Consider the following 12,500-nt stretch of genomic DNA (forward strand, 5'->3'; position numbering starts at 1 on the left):
GGAGGAGAGGAGAGCCATTGTGTTGTTGTGCTGCTTCTCCACTAGAGGCAGCGTGCGTGCCGAGTCTGCCGACACAGTACACCTTCAACTGAAATGAGTGTGTGTGTGCGTGTTTGTGCGTTTGTGTGCGTCCGTTTGTTTATGTGTGTGTGTGTGTGTGTGTGTGTGTGTGCGTGTGTGTGTGTGTGTGTAGTACACAGTGTGTAATGTGTTTATGCAACATGGGCCTGCCTGCTGGTCGACCTCACTGGAGCGTGAAATGGAACGTAATTGGCGAGTGTGTGGTCTAAAAGCACTATGCAAGGATCGGACATGAAAGTACACACACACGCACACACGCACACACACACACACACACAGACACAGACACACACATGTGTACCCACACACACACACACACACACACACACACACACACACACACACACACACAGTGGTTGCTTGTAGACAGCTGATATTCACAGTTTGTGTGCATCTCAGACTGCTTGCTAGTTGAAGGGATTTTTCTAACAATATCACACAGTGAAATTGTCCGTTACGCTGTATTACTGATTCTATATATTTCATATTCCACTCATGTTTATTTGATTTATTTGAGTTTATTTTCCAGTCCCCACACAGTGACACAGTGACAGTCCGTCCCCACACAGTGACAGACACAGTGACAGACAGTCCCAGGTGGTTTGGATGTCTGGTCTTGTGGTCAGACAGCGGTGAGCTGGATAATGAGGCTAATTAAGTAGACTAGGTCAGATGGCTTCAGAGCTGTCTGGGGTAAACTGAGCCCTTCTGCACACTTTAGAATACCGTCTGGTATTCAACCAACCCAAATTCTCTCACGTCACTCCCCTCTTCCAGGAGCTCCACTGGCTTCCCATCTCGGCCCGCATCAAATTCAAGACACTGGTTCTGGCCTACAGGGCTGTACACCAGTCAGCTCCCCTGTACCTGCAATCCATGGTCAGGTTCCAAACCTCTCAGCGCTCCCTTCGCTCCTCCACCAGTGCAGGTCGCCTCGCCCCTCCTTCGCTACGGGGGCTCAAAAGTCGCTCATCCCGTTCGCGACTCTTCTCGTCCCTGGCACCTCAATGGTGGAACGAGCTTCCACCTTCGGTCAGGACGGCCGAATCACTGCCGATCTTTCGGAAAAGACTAAACACACACCTTTTCAGGCTCCATCTGGGCCCTTCTTGATCTAACTTCGTTCTCTCTCTTTCCTTATTAACTCATTGAGTGCCAGCCACTTTTGGAGAACGGAGTGCCAGAGTTTTCAGAGCGTTTTCAGTGATTTCTCGAGGCCCACAGAATATTGTGTGATATTACTATGTAAACAGCGAACACGCACAAAGAACGAGCTGGCTCTATTGTATCATCAGCAAAAAAAAGTTTATTGATGCCATTTTCCGTTCTTTAGTTATGAGCCGGAGAAGATAGGTCGTTTTGAGCAAATACAGGCGTTTCAAATTATTAGCTGAGATATTCCGCCTTTTGTGAAATGCAGCATTTCAAGCACATTCACTGAGTCTGAAGATAATATTTTCTGATGTAGTGACGTGGTGTAGTTGTGTGATGCCCTGCGTGCCCCACCCCCCTCTCCCCCCCTCCCCTCCTCAGCTGCAAACTCCTCCCCACACTACACAGCCTCACGCACCCACTCTATTTTCGGAGTGCTCCGTTTGTGTGTGCCGGGCGGCTCCCAGCGCGATAGAGAAGAGCCAAACCGGACTGCTGAATGGTTCGGCGTCGGTGCTGCTTTTCTGGTGGCTAATCGTGTGGAGAAACTATACAGACAGACAGACAGAGACAGAGGGGCTCAGTTGTGTGCGCGGATTGACTCCTGTTCGCGCAGCCAACGTTAACTCCAGCCAGAGCAATCTACTGTATATGGCTCTGGCTGCAGCATGCATCGGTTTCTCTTTGATCACAGCTTTTTCCTCCTGTTTCTCAGGACCTGTCTCTAATCTGGAGAGCACTGTCGCCACCTAATGGGTTTGTAAAATAGGTTATAGACCTCCAATAGCTACAATATTTGTACAGGAGATGCAGAAGGCTTTGATCGACGTCCCACCGTCAAAAAACGCATTGGACGTCGAAAGACGTCCTTGGCACTCTACGTCACTATTTAATTGGACGTCGAAAGACGTCCATGGCACTCAATGAGTAAAAAAAAAAAAAAAAAAACTAACCTAAAGTTGTACCACTGTTCCTTCAGAAGTTGTAGTTATCATAGACTGTGCTCCATAGTGGATCGCTCTATTGCTGACAAAAAATGTGTTATTGTAAGTCGCTTTGGATAAAAGCGTCTGCCAAATGACGTAATGTAATGTAGAAGAAGAGTTCATTCAAAAGCTTTTGATAACAGATCTTGATGGACTTAATGTCACTAACTAGTAGAAGGAAAGTCCATGAACACCTTCAGGTTGTACCCAGACCCAACAACACACAGAAAGAAACATATAAGCCACTTTTCTAGGCGTTGCTCTCATTTTTATGCAGCCATTAAACTATGCTATCAAAATGAATTTGAGAATGATATAGGGTGTCCATTCCAACTAGTGCCTTCTATACCAACACCAAGGTTGCAGGTTCGTGCCCCAACAGGGACAGCAGGTATAATTAGGGAGAAAAAACGTGGCGAAAATCAGAAGGAAAAAAAAATATAAAAAAAAAACAACCCAAAATGAGACTACTTGACACAGTAGCAGTTGAACTTGGCTTCAGTGATCTGATCTCGTGGGTTCAGATTCAGGTCGAGGTGCAGAAATTAAACACGGTCTGATTGTGTCAGGGAGACTTGGGATTGTCACGAGCATCTGGATAGAGATCCTTTGTGGTCGTAGAGTCATTTATGATTTATTTCCACACACACAGGCTCACACACACACACACACACACACACACACACACACACACACACACACACACACACACAGGCTCTCACACACACACACACACACACACACGCTCGTCGAGGAGAACATATTGTGCTGTCGACCTCTGGCTGTGTGGCGGTCAGGGCGGACTCAAGGACGATCACAGCTGTCTCCAACAGATTGTGTGTGTGTGTGTGTGTGTGTGTGTGTGTGTGTGTGTGTGTGTGTGTGAAGAGCGCTCGGTTTCTCATTAATGTCATGGCGGTCCGTTGTGCCACAGCCTCTCCTCTGGCGATGGCAGTAATCAGGATTTGAAGAGGATAATAGGAAAGCTATCTGAGATCCTTCACCTCAGCATCTCATTCATCTTCATTGCATTGACCGTCGCCAAGAAACCCATATTACTCACCTGGAGAGACAGAACAAAGTGATCAATCAACCACTGATTCAATGTGATAACGGACCACTCCAACCTTGAGAAGCTCACATCCAAACTAAAGGATCATATAACCCCGTTCCATAACACCTGCTCTCCTTTCCTGCACTTCATTCAGAGCTGGTTCCTCTATTATAATATTTATAAGCAGTGTTTTGGACAGTAACTGGAGGAGGACACTCACTCTCTGGAAGACCGGAAATTATTTCTTTCCCGCTGCGTGGGGGACGGGGGTTACTACGCTACGGGGGAGAAGAGGAGACCAGCCTGGGCCACTCACCAGGAAAGGCCCCACCTCCGGCCTAGCGGAGCCGTAGAAGTAACACACAACTACAAAGGGCTTCCCGACAGCTGACTTTTCTCTCTCAAAACAATTGAAAACCACCGTCATGTTAAAGCCGAGCAAGGAGATCGATGTTATTTCACCAGAGCCGAAGGCAGCAAGACAAAAGAGTATGGGGACATTCACACCCAAAGCGCTTTTGTGGCTGCCAGCGTCTTTCTGCAATTCATTCTCTATGTAAGGACGCGCTAGACGTCCTCCTGGAGTTTCAGCGCTGGTGGCGTCTTGTTGTTTTTGGAGGAGCGCTGTGGGCGTTTTTAAGCTGAAAAAAGTTGAACTTTAGAGGAAAAGCGCCCTGCTCGTCTTTTCCTCTCCTCCTACCTTTTCTCCTCCTGAGGGATTTTCAACCTCCGCTGCTGCCAAAATTGGCAATAATATGGCTTTCATGTTGACAGTGAACAACATCAAACAGACAAAACCAGCTGGCTACCGTCCGTGTGGTCGTTGTGTGCTCAACTCTAGTGCACGCAGAGGGGAAACAAAATGAATCGCAAAAAAAACGCTCCGTGCGCTGTGTTTTGTGCACAATGGAAGCGCTCTCAACATGATTTTCATAGCGTTCTGACTGAAAAAAGCGCTTTAGGTGTGAATGTCCCCTTAGACTGATGGAAATAACAGAAGCGAAGGTAAGTGCCACTACACTGGTGTCCAGCATTGACAGTACCGGTAGATACAGTAAACATGATTCTGCCTGACCAATCAGTCGTCTGCAGTGTTTTCACGTCACCGTATGGTACCGGGTCCACAGGGCTGGAACCTCAACAGAGCAGGCACCAAAAGCAGCACGACTAAAACCCGACTCAACCCGGGCTGTCCTGGTTTTTGACTGGTTGGAATGATGCCACAAAGCTAGTGGAGCCGGGCCGGGCAGGGCCGGTGGAAATGGGCTATAGATGCATTGTTTCTAGGTGCTGAGTAATGTCTCTCCAGGGATTTCGCTGTCTGTCATCAGAGCTTTTGCTAAATGTCTCCATTGATGAAACAGTTGATGTTTCACATTTACTGGACTCCATCCATCCAGAACAATGTTAGCAGTTGGACCAATACAGTTCTTAAAAGAGTCTAAACTTGAAACTTGACAATTGCCTCGCCCATAATCAAGGCAAAGAAGCCTACAGGAAGTCTATCACACACTGGCTGCAGTGTGTGATTGATGTGAAAAAGTGTGAAAAACTAAAGATTGTTGTGATTTTTTTTTTGGCATACATTATTAAATAGGTGCACTGCATACCCAGGTATTTGAACTCAAAGAAAAGAAAAGTCATTTTTGGCTTCAGCTCGACTTTAAGTGTTACTATTAGTACAGTAAATGGCTGCAGCATGAGAGTATCTGGGCACAGACGGGTGTTGTGGTGTAGAGGCCTTAACTACAATGATTTACATGGTGATCAGGGAGCTGGGAAACAACTCCCAGCCTCCCACACACACACACACGCATACACACACACACACACACACACACACACACACACACACACACACACACACACACACTCCTCACACACCTCACACACACACACACACACACACACACACACACACACACACACACACACACACACACACACACACACTCCTCTCCTTGCGGTTTATGGCTGGGGAAGCTCCCATTAGCAACGGCTCATAAAACCTGCAACTGTCAGCCTGTTAAACACTGCTCTGAGCAGACACACACTTCTAGATACACACACCCACACACACATACTGTATTATATATAGTCTAGCACATATATGCACACACATACGCAGATGATATACACACAATATGTTTAGTCTTCAAATAGAAGGTAAACAAAATAACTGCACACAATGAAAATGGATCACAGGCGATCGTAAGGATAGCAGGATAAGTGATGCAGGGCTTTTCCCACTAGATAAGATAGTGGCATGTTTGTGTCTATATGGTAGCAGGACACTTTGCCTTTCTAATAGAGCAGCAAAGTGACCGCCTACTTCCTGCTTCAGCACTGTACCAGAGATTTTCATCCGCCATTTATTTTCCCATGCACATTTCGTAAAATGCGTATAAAAATAGTTTTACTGGTTCAAACCAGACGATACAGATATATTTAGAAACAGGAGAGCTCGCATAACATTTCACTCAGACCAAAACGTTAAAAAAAATGCGGGTTTAAAGAAAATATTTTTTCGATGTTGTTTTTTTAAAGTTTTGGTCCGAGTGAAATGTTCTATGGTCTCTCCCGATTATAGCGTTAGCTGAACCGTTTGGTTCGACGAAGTACAATTTTTATAAGCATTTTACGAAATGTCTATGGGAAAATAAATGGCGGATGAAAATCTGTGGTACAGTGCTGAAGCAGGAAGTGACGTTCCACTTTGCCTCTCTATATTGTTGACTTAATGTCCCATAACACTAATGAAGTGCACAGTTTCCAACAGTACTGTACCTGCAGTAGCCAAGCAGATCTGTCACGCCATAGATTTATGTTGGAGCATTGTTTTAAGATCCAGCACCTGACCTGAGCTCATTCCACACTGCTCGGGAGTCCCAGCTGGACGCCCGTGGGAATGACACCTCCAACCCTTGGCAGCAGTGTCCTCCATTGTTGTCATGGCTGTTTGTGGCTCGCTCTGGTGCTGCAGAGTGTCAGCAGTTCACTTAGGAAATGGCTGGTGTAGAGGTCACAGTACTCACCTACTGTACCACTGTGGAGACCCAGGTTCTGGCTTGCTCAGACGTTCCTACAGACACAATCGGCCGTGTTTGTGGGTGGGAAGCCAGCGGGGTATGACTGTGTATGCGCACATGTGTGGGTTGCCAGGTCTGGCTGTGTGGCTATATTTGTGCAGAGATATGTATGTGTGGGTTGCCAGGTCTGGCTGTGTGGCTATATTTGTGCAGAGATATGTATGTGTGGGTTGCCAGGTCTGGCTGTGTGGCTATATTTGTGCAGAGATATGTATGTGTGGGTTGCCAGGTCTGGCTGTGTGTGGCTATCTTTGTGCAGAGATATGTATCTGTGCACGTGTGGGTTGCCAGGTCTGGCTGTGTGGCTATCTTTGTGCAGAGATATGTATGTGTGCACGTGTGGGTTGCCAGGTCTGGCTGTGTGGCTATCTTTGTGCAGAGATATGTATGTGTGCATGTGTGGGTTGCCAGGTCTGGCTGTGTGTGGCTATCTTTGTGCAGAGATATGTATCTGTGCACGTGTGGGTTGCCAGGTCTGGCTGTGTGTGGCTATCTTTGTGCAGAGATATGTATGTGTGCATGTGTGGGTTGCCAGGTCTGGCTGTGTGTGGCTATCTTTGTGCAGAGATATGTATCTGTGCACGTGTGGGTTGCCAGGTCTGGCTGTGTGTGGCTATCTTTGTGCAGAGATATGTATCTGTGCACGTGTGGGTTGCCAGGTCTGGCTGTGTGTGGCTATCTTTGTGCAGAGATATGTATGTGTGCATGTGTGGGTTGCCAGGTCTGGCTGTGTGTGGCTATCTTTGTGCAGAGATATGTATCTGTGCACGTGTGGGTTGCCAGGTCTGGCTGTGTGTGGCTATCTTTGTGCAGAGATATGTATCTGTGCACGTGTGGGTTGCCAGGTCTGGCTGTGTGTGGCTATCTTTGTGCAGAGATATGTATGTGTGCACGTGTGGGTTGCCAGGTCTGGCTGTGTGTGGCTATCTTTGTGCAGAGATATGTGTGTGTGCACATGTGGGTTGCCAGGTCTGGCTATGTGTGGCTATCTTTGTGCAGAGATATGTATGTGTGTGCACGTGTGGGTTGCCAGGTCTGGCTGTGTGTGGCTATCTTTGTGCAGAGATATGTGTGTGTGTGCACGTGTGGGTTGCCAGGTCTGGCTGTGTGTGGCTATCTTTGTGCAGAGATATGTATGTGTGCACGTGTGGGTTGCCAGGTCTGGCTGTGTGTGGCTATCTTTGTGCAGAGATATGTATGTGTGTACGCGTGGGTTGCCAGGTCTGGCTGTGTGTGGCTATCTTTGTGCAGAGATATGTATGTGTGCACGTGTGGGTTGCCAGGTCTGGCTGTGTGGCTATCTTTGTGCAGAGATATGTATGTGTACACGTGTGGGTTGCCAGGTCTGGCTGTGTGTGGCTATCTTTGTGCAGAGATATGTATGTGTGTGCACGTGTGGGTTGCCAGGTCTGGCTGTGTGTGGCTATCTTTGTGCAGAGATATGTGTGTGTGCACGTGTGGGTTGCCAGGTCTGGCTGTGTGGCTATCTTTGTACAGAGATATGTATGTATGTATGTGTGCAGTGAATAAAGGCAAAGTGTGCCGTGGAGATAAGCGTACAGAGCAGGTCTACTTTGCAGCTCCTCAAACTCCCCAGTGCACTCCTGAGAGAGCATCCAGTGATTAAAAGTGATCCTCGTCCCTCTGATTCAGATCCTGATGTTAACTAAGAACCTTCCTCACATTCTAATAAGATTATATTTGTGATGAAAGAAGTGTGATGGAAAAATTTCTGAAATGCCCTGCTGATCCATCAATAATGAGATACCCGTTTCAAGTGTATTTAGGAGGTTTTATTCTACATTAATATCTGTGCACAGAGGGTCTCTTCCCGACCACGTTGTCAGATAAGAGCCACGAGTCATTGTTACAACTCATCATATACTGAAACTATGGCGCCTGCCCCCCACCTTAGGAGGGCAGTACTTTTCCACTTCATACAACCTCTCTCCAACTCAGTATATTTCCATGACGCGTGATTTCTAACCCCACATAAGATAGGCAATAACCACGCCCTGTGCCCGCCTACGCAGCAGTCAAGCGCCGGGATTGGCCGCTCACGTGAGCCAATGGGACGGTGATTACTTGACAAGCTCCTGGTGCGTGACAAGCAGACTGACAAGGCTTCAGCCTGCATGCAGCTCAGCGTGCCGCTACAACATGATTTCGGTAAAAGGGTAAATTAACAATGTTTTAACTGAGACTATTTCCTCACTATTTACCTCTCCCCTCTCCCCAGAGATGGATGCTGTGACCTGTCCATTCCAGAGACACTGGTCTATTCCATTCCCATTCCCAACAGTTTTATCTAGGTTTTATGATGCATGTTTGCATATAATTTATTTTAATTATAGCTTTATTGGTTGTGGTGTGTTCAACTTTTTATCTATGGTTTTATTGCATGTTTTGTATAGGCTATTGGTGTTTTACTTTATTGCTATTTATAATTTATTATTGATTTTATTGGTTGTGGTGTGTACAACTTTATCTATGGTTTTATATTGTTTTATATGATTATTTTTGTAGTTTTTTTGTTGGGACTGGAAGAGGGATTCCCAGCTGGACTTGGGAAAAATGTAGAAGAAAAAACTGGACTGTATTTTATTATTGTATTTGATTTTTTAGATAAAAAGTCTGCTTGTTGAAGCTTGGGACTAAAGCACCTGGGTTTATTCATCTTTTAAAATAAAGATGTTTAAAAAACTATTGCTTGTTACATTTATACAGTGCTATACCTTTTCTCTGGGTAAGAATTGAGCTTGACATTAACGATATGATACATTATATTATGAGGAAATTAACAATATGATACATATTATATGAGCTGTGAACACAACACCGTTTATACTATACCTTTTCTCTGGGTAAGAATTGAGCTTGAAATTAACGATATGATACATTATATTATATGAGGAAATGAACGATACGTGAACGTGAACACATGCATGTTTTTGTAGATTGTGTACATTGTGTAGATTACAATTATTATGCGACCATAATTCATTTCAATGTCCGCTCTCAATGTCCGCTGAAATCGCTGTCCGTTCTCAAGAGTTATTCAGTTGGTTCATGAAATCGCTGGGCTGCGTGCCCTCCAGTGTTTGTGGTGTGGGAGATTGCAGCTGTCAAAAGAAGAACACAAGACTTGCTCCTGGCCAATCCCGGCGCTTGACTGCTGCGTAGGCGGGCACAGGGCGTGGTTATTGCCTATCTTATGTGGGGTTAGAAATCACGCTTCCATGACGTCAGTAGTCAATCTGATGTTCACAAGACAAAACAATCCACGTCTACCCACCCAAAGCAAGATACATGTTCTCCCTGTGGAATATTCTGCAATGATGAAGAACATAGTTCACAAAATACATCTTAGAAGGGCCATAGTTCATAAGCAATCAATCAATAAGCACTCAATCAATAATTTGCTATCACAGAAGAGAGAGCAGAAAGGAGACTGAGACACAGAGAGGAAGTGGAGTTTGGCCGAGGGAGAGAGACAGCATCATAAGAGAGATGAAGACAGCGTGTAAAAGAGAGACAGGAAGTAGAATTTGGCAGAAGGAGAAAGAGAGATGAAGACTGTGTGTAAAAAAGAGAGACAGAGGATGAGACATCAAAGCTGCAGTCACTTGAAACAGTAGAGCTGTATTCATCTAAAAGCACACAGACTTCATAGAAAGCAGAAACACAGACTTCATAGAAAGCACACAGACTTCATAGAAAGCAGAAACACAGACTTCATAGAAAGCAGAAGAAGCAGCATTGTTGTTGTCAGCCATATGGTAAGCAAGCATGGTAAAGCATTGTCATTCATTATGAATCTGGTATGACTGTTATGACATTATTAGCTATACATTTTACACAGAGTATTTTCAGTGTGTCATGTAGCAAATGATGTGATGTTTTTGTATAATACTCTATAGGGATGATCAGTTCACACGTCACAAGAGCTAGCTCAGAGTTCAGCTCACACATTAACACATTGAGTGCCACAGCGCTTCAGTAAAATTGTCTGGAGCCTGTGCCAGATTCACTTCCATTCAGTTGAAAACAGCTATAGAATTTTTTCTATTAGGGCTATATTGACAGGGCTGGACTTTAATGAAACATTGAACACTCCTGCTTCTTCCAAAGAAGAAATTTTGTTTCTAGACAGTTCCATTATGAAATGACAGCCTCTGAAAAAAGTGCACTTTCAAGGGTTTTCTGCCGTTTTTTTTTACTTTTCAAGATATAGTCACTTTTATGAATACCTTTTGCACTCTAATTTCGAGCACATTCACTGACTCTGGCTGGTGTTTTCTGATGTGGTGGCGTGGTGTGGTTTCTGTGCAGCCTGCGCACGAGCGTCAAGTCAGCCACAATGTAAAAGTAAGTGTTCCGCTGTGCTCTGTTAACGTGTTCATGCACAGCACTGATGATTATAATACACTCATAATTATGTGTATAAAAGGTTACCCTGATATCTGTTCCCCCATCATCATTATTCCCCCATCCTTTCACTTTGACATTTCAATGAGATTAGTCCACACTTGTCACATTTCTCAGAAATTCGTTTTGCACCTAGAACTGCCATTGATACCTGATGCAGCATTTGCGTGTATATCCCTCATTTGTGTGTGTATCCCTTTAAGACCGTGAACCGCGTCACGCGGTTCACGGTCTTAAAGGGATACACACACAAATGCTGCATCAAGTATCAATGGGTTAATATAATGCACAGAAACAAACAGCCATTGAAATAGTGTGGCACATAAAAAGACAGATGTAGACAGTTGTAGTACAATATAATATAATGGTTTCTTCTGAATGCACATAAACACAGAGAGAGACCCATCTGTGCTGCACTAACCCCACAGCACCAGTCCCCCACGCTGCAGGTGCACCTGCTCCCCTCTCTCATTCATCTCTGGATCAGCTCTTCTGTGTAGGCCTGCACCATATGAAAGAAACATCAGGTTCACATTATATTGACAGATATTCCAAATATGAGTCACGATTTTGGTCATTGGCTAATTTTTCCGTTTCATTTTGAAAAATATACAAATGATGTGATTTGGGGTCTGGACCAAACCAGCACATTACCTACTTACACCTGGATGTAATGACTTGCAGGCCGGGGCATCACAATGCTTACATTTAATGGTACGTTGTGACTAGGGATGTTCATTTGGAAAATTTTCCAAAATCGATAATCGGTGAAGATTAACGACTAATTATCGATCATATTAATACTTAGAACATTTTCAATTTTCATTTTTTTTTTTACAAAATGAATGCCTATGGCAGAAAATACGAAAGACAACGTGTTCTCCTCAATTAACTCTTTATTTCAATGTGTCTCCTCTCCAACACTCTGCTGTCCCCGGCGCATGCCGGTGTGAATTCCCCATGTTTAAAACAGTTTTGTTGGCACAAAGGCCCGTGCCCAGCCAGAAAACTAGAGACTATATGAAGCTCCACCTCACGTTAGTCGGCTGTGCAATGGAGTGGGGCGAGGAGGAACGAATTCCACCCAAACGTAGTCAAAAAAATAATAATAATAATAATTAAAAAATCGATCCAAATGCCACAGGATCGATTCCAATCCTTAACGATCAATTATCGATTTTCGATAATTGATGAACATCCCTAGTTGTGACACATTATTTGACCTTCAAATTGCAGCGAGTACAGAGAGAGTAAGAAGGAGGAGCAGGAGAGGAACTGCACAACCAGGGGATGACAGCAATTCCCAGAGCCAGAGTGTCTGATTGAATTAGGACAGGCAGAGTGGTTATGGGGGTGCTCTGATGAATTCCTGATCAGTGTGTGTGTGTGTGTGTGTGTGCGTGCGTGTGTGTGCGTGTGTGTGCGTGTGTGTGTGTGTGTGTGTGTGTGTGTGTGTGTGTGTGTGCGTGCGTGCATGCCAGGGTCGGTGTCATTAGATGGAGGCTGTCATAGAGTTTAAAATTGATTTCTGTCCCATACAAAAGATACATGTCCTGTCCACACACATGCACACCCTTCCAGCACACACACACACACACACACACACACACACACACACACACACAAACACCCTTCCAGCACACACTCTCTCACACACACACACACACACACACACACACACACACACACACACACACACACACACACACA

The 12,500-nt window shown here is 45.0% G+C and overlaps 1 protein-coding gene across 4 annotated transcripts in view; it reads left to right on the forward strand.

Moving 5' to 3' along the window:
• Positions 1 to 12,500, forward strand: part of strbp (spermatid perinuclear RNA binding protein) — a 186,460-nt gene that overhangs the window by 125,320 nt on the left and 48,640 nt on the right. The gene's annotated exons all lie outside the window — the stretch shown is intronic.

Source organism: Poromitra crassiceps (genome assembly GCF_964638095.1).
Source record: "Poromitra crassiceps genome assembly, chromosome: 21".
Classification (NCBI taxonomy): Eukaryota; Metazoa; Chordata; class Actinopteri; order Beryciformes; family Melamphaidae; genus Poromitra; species Poromitra crassiceps.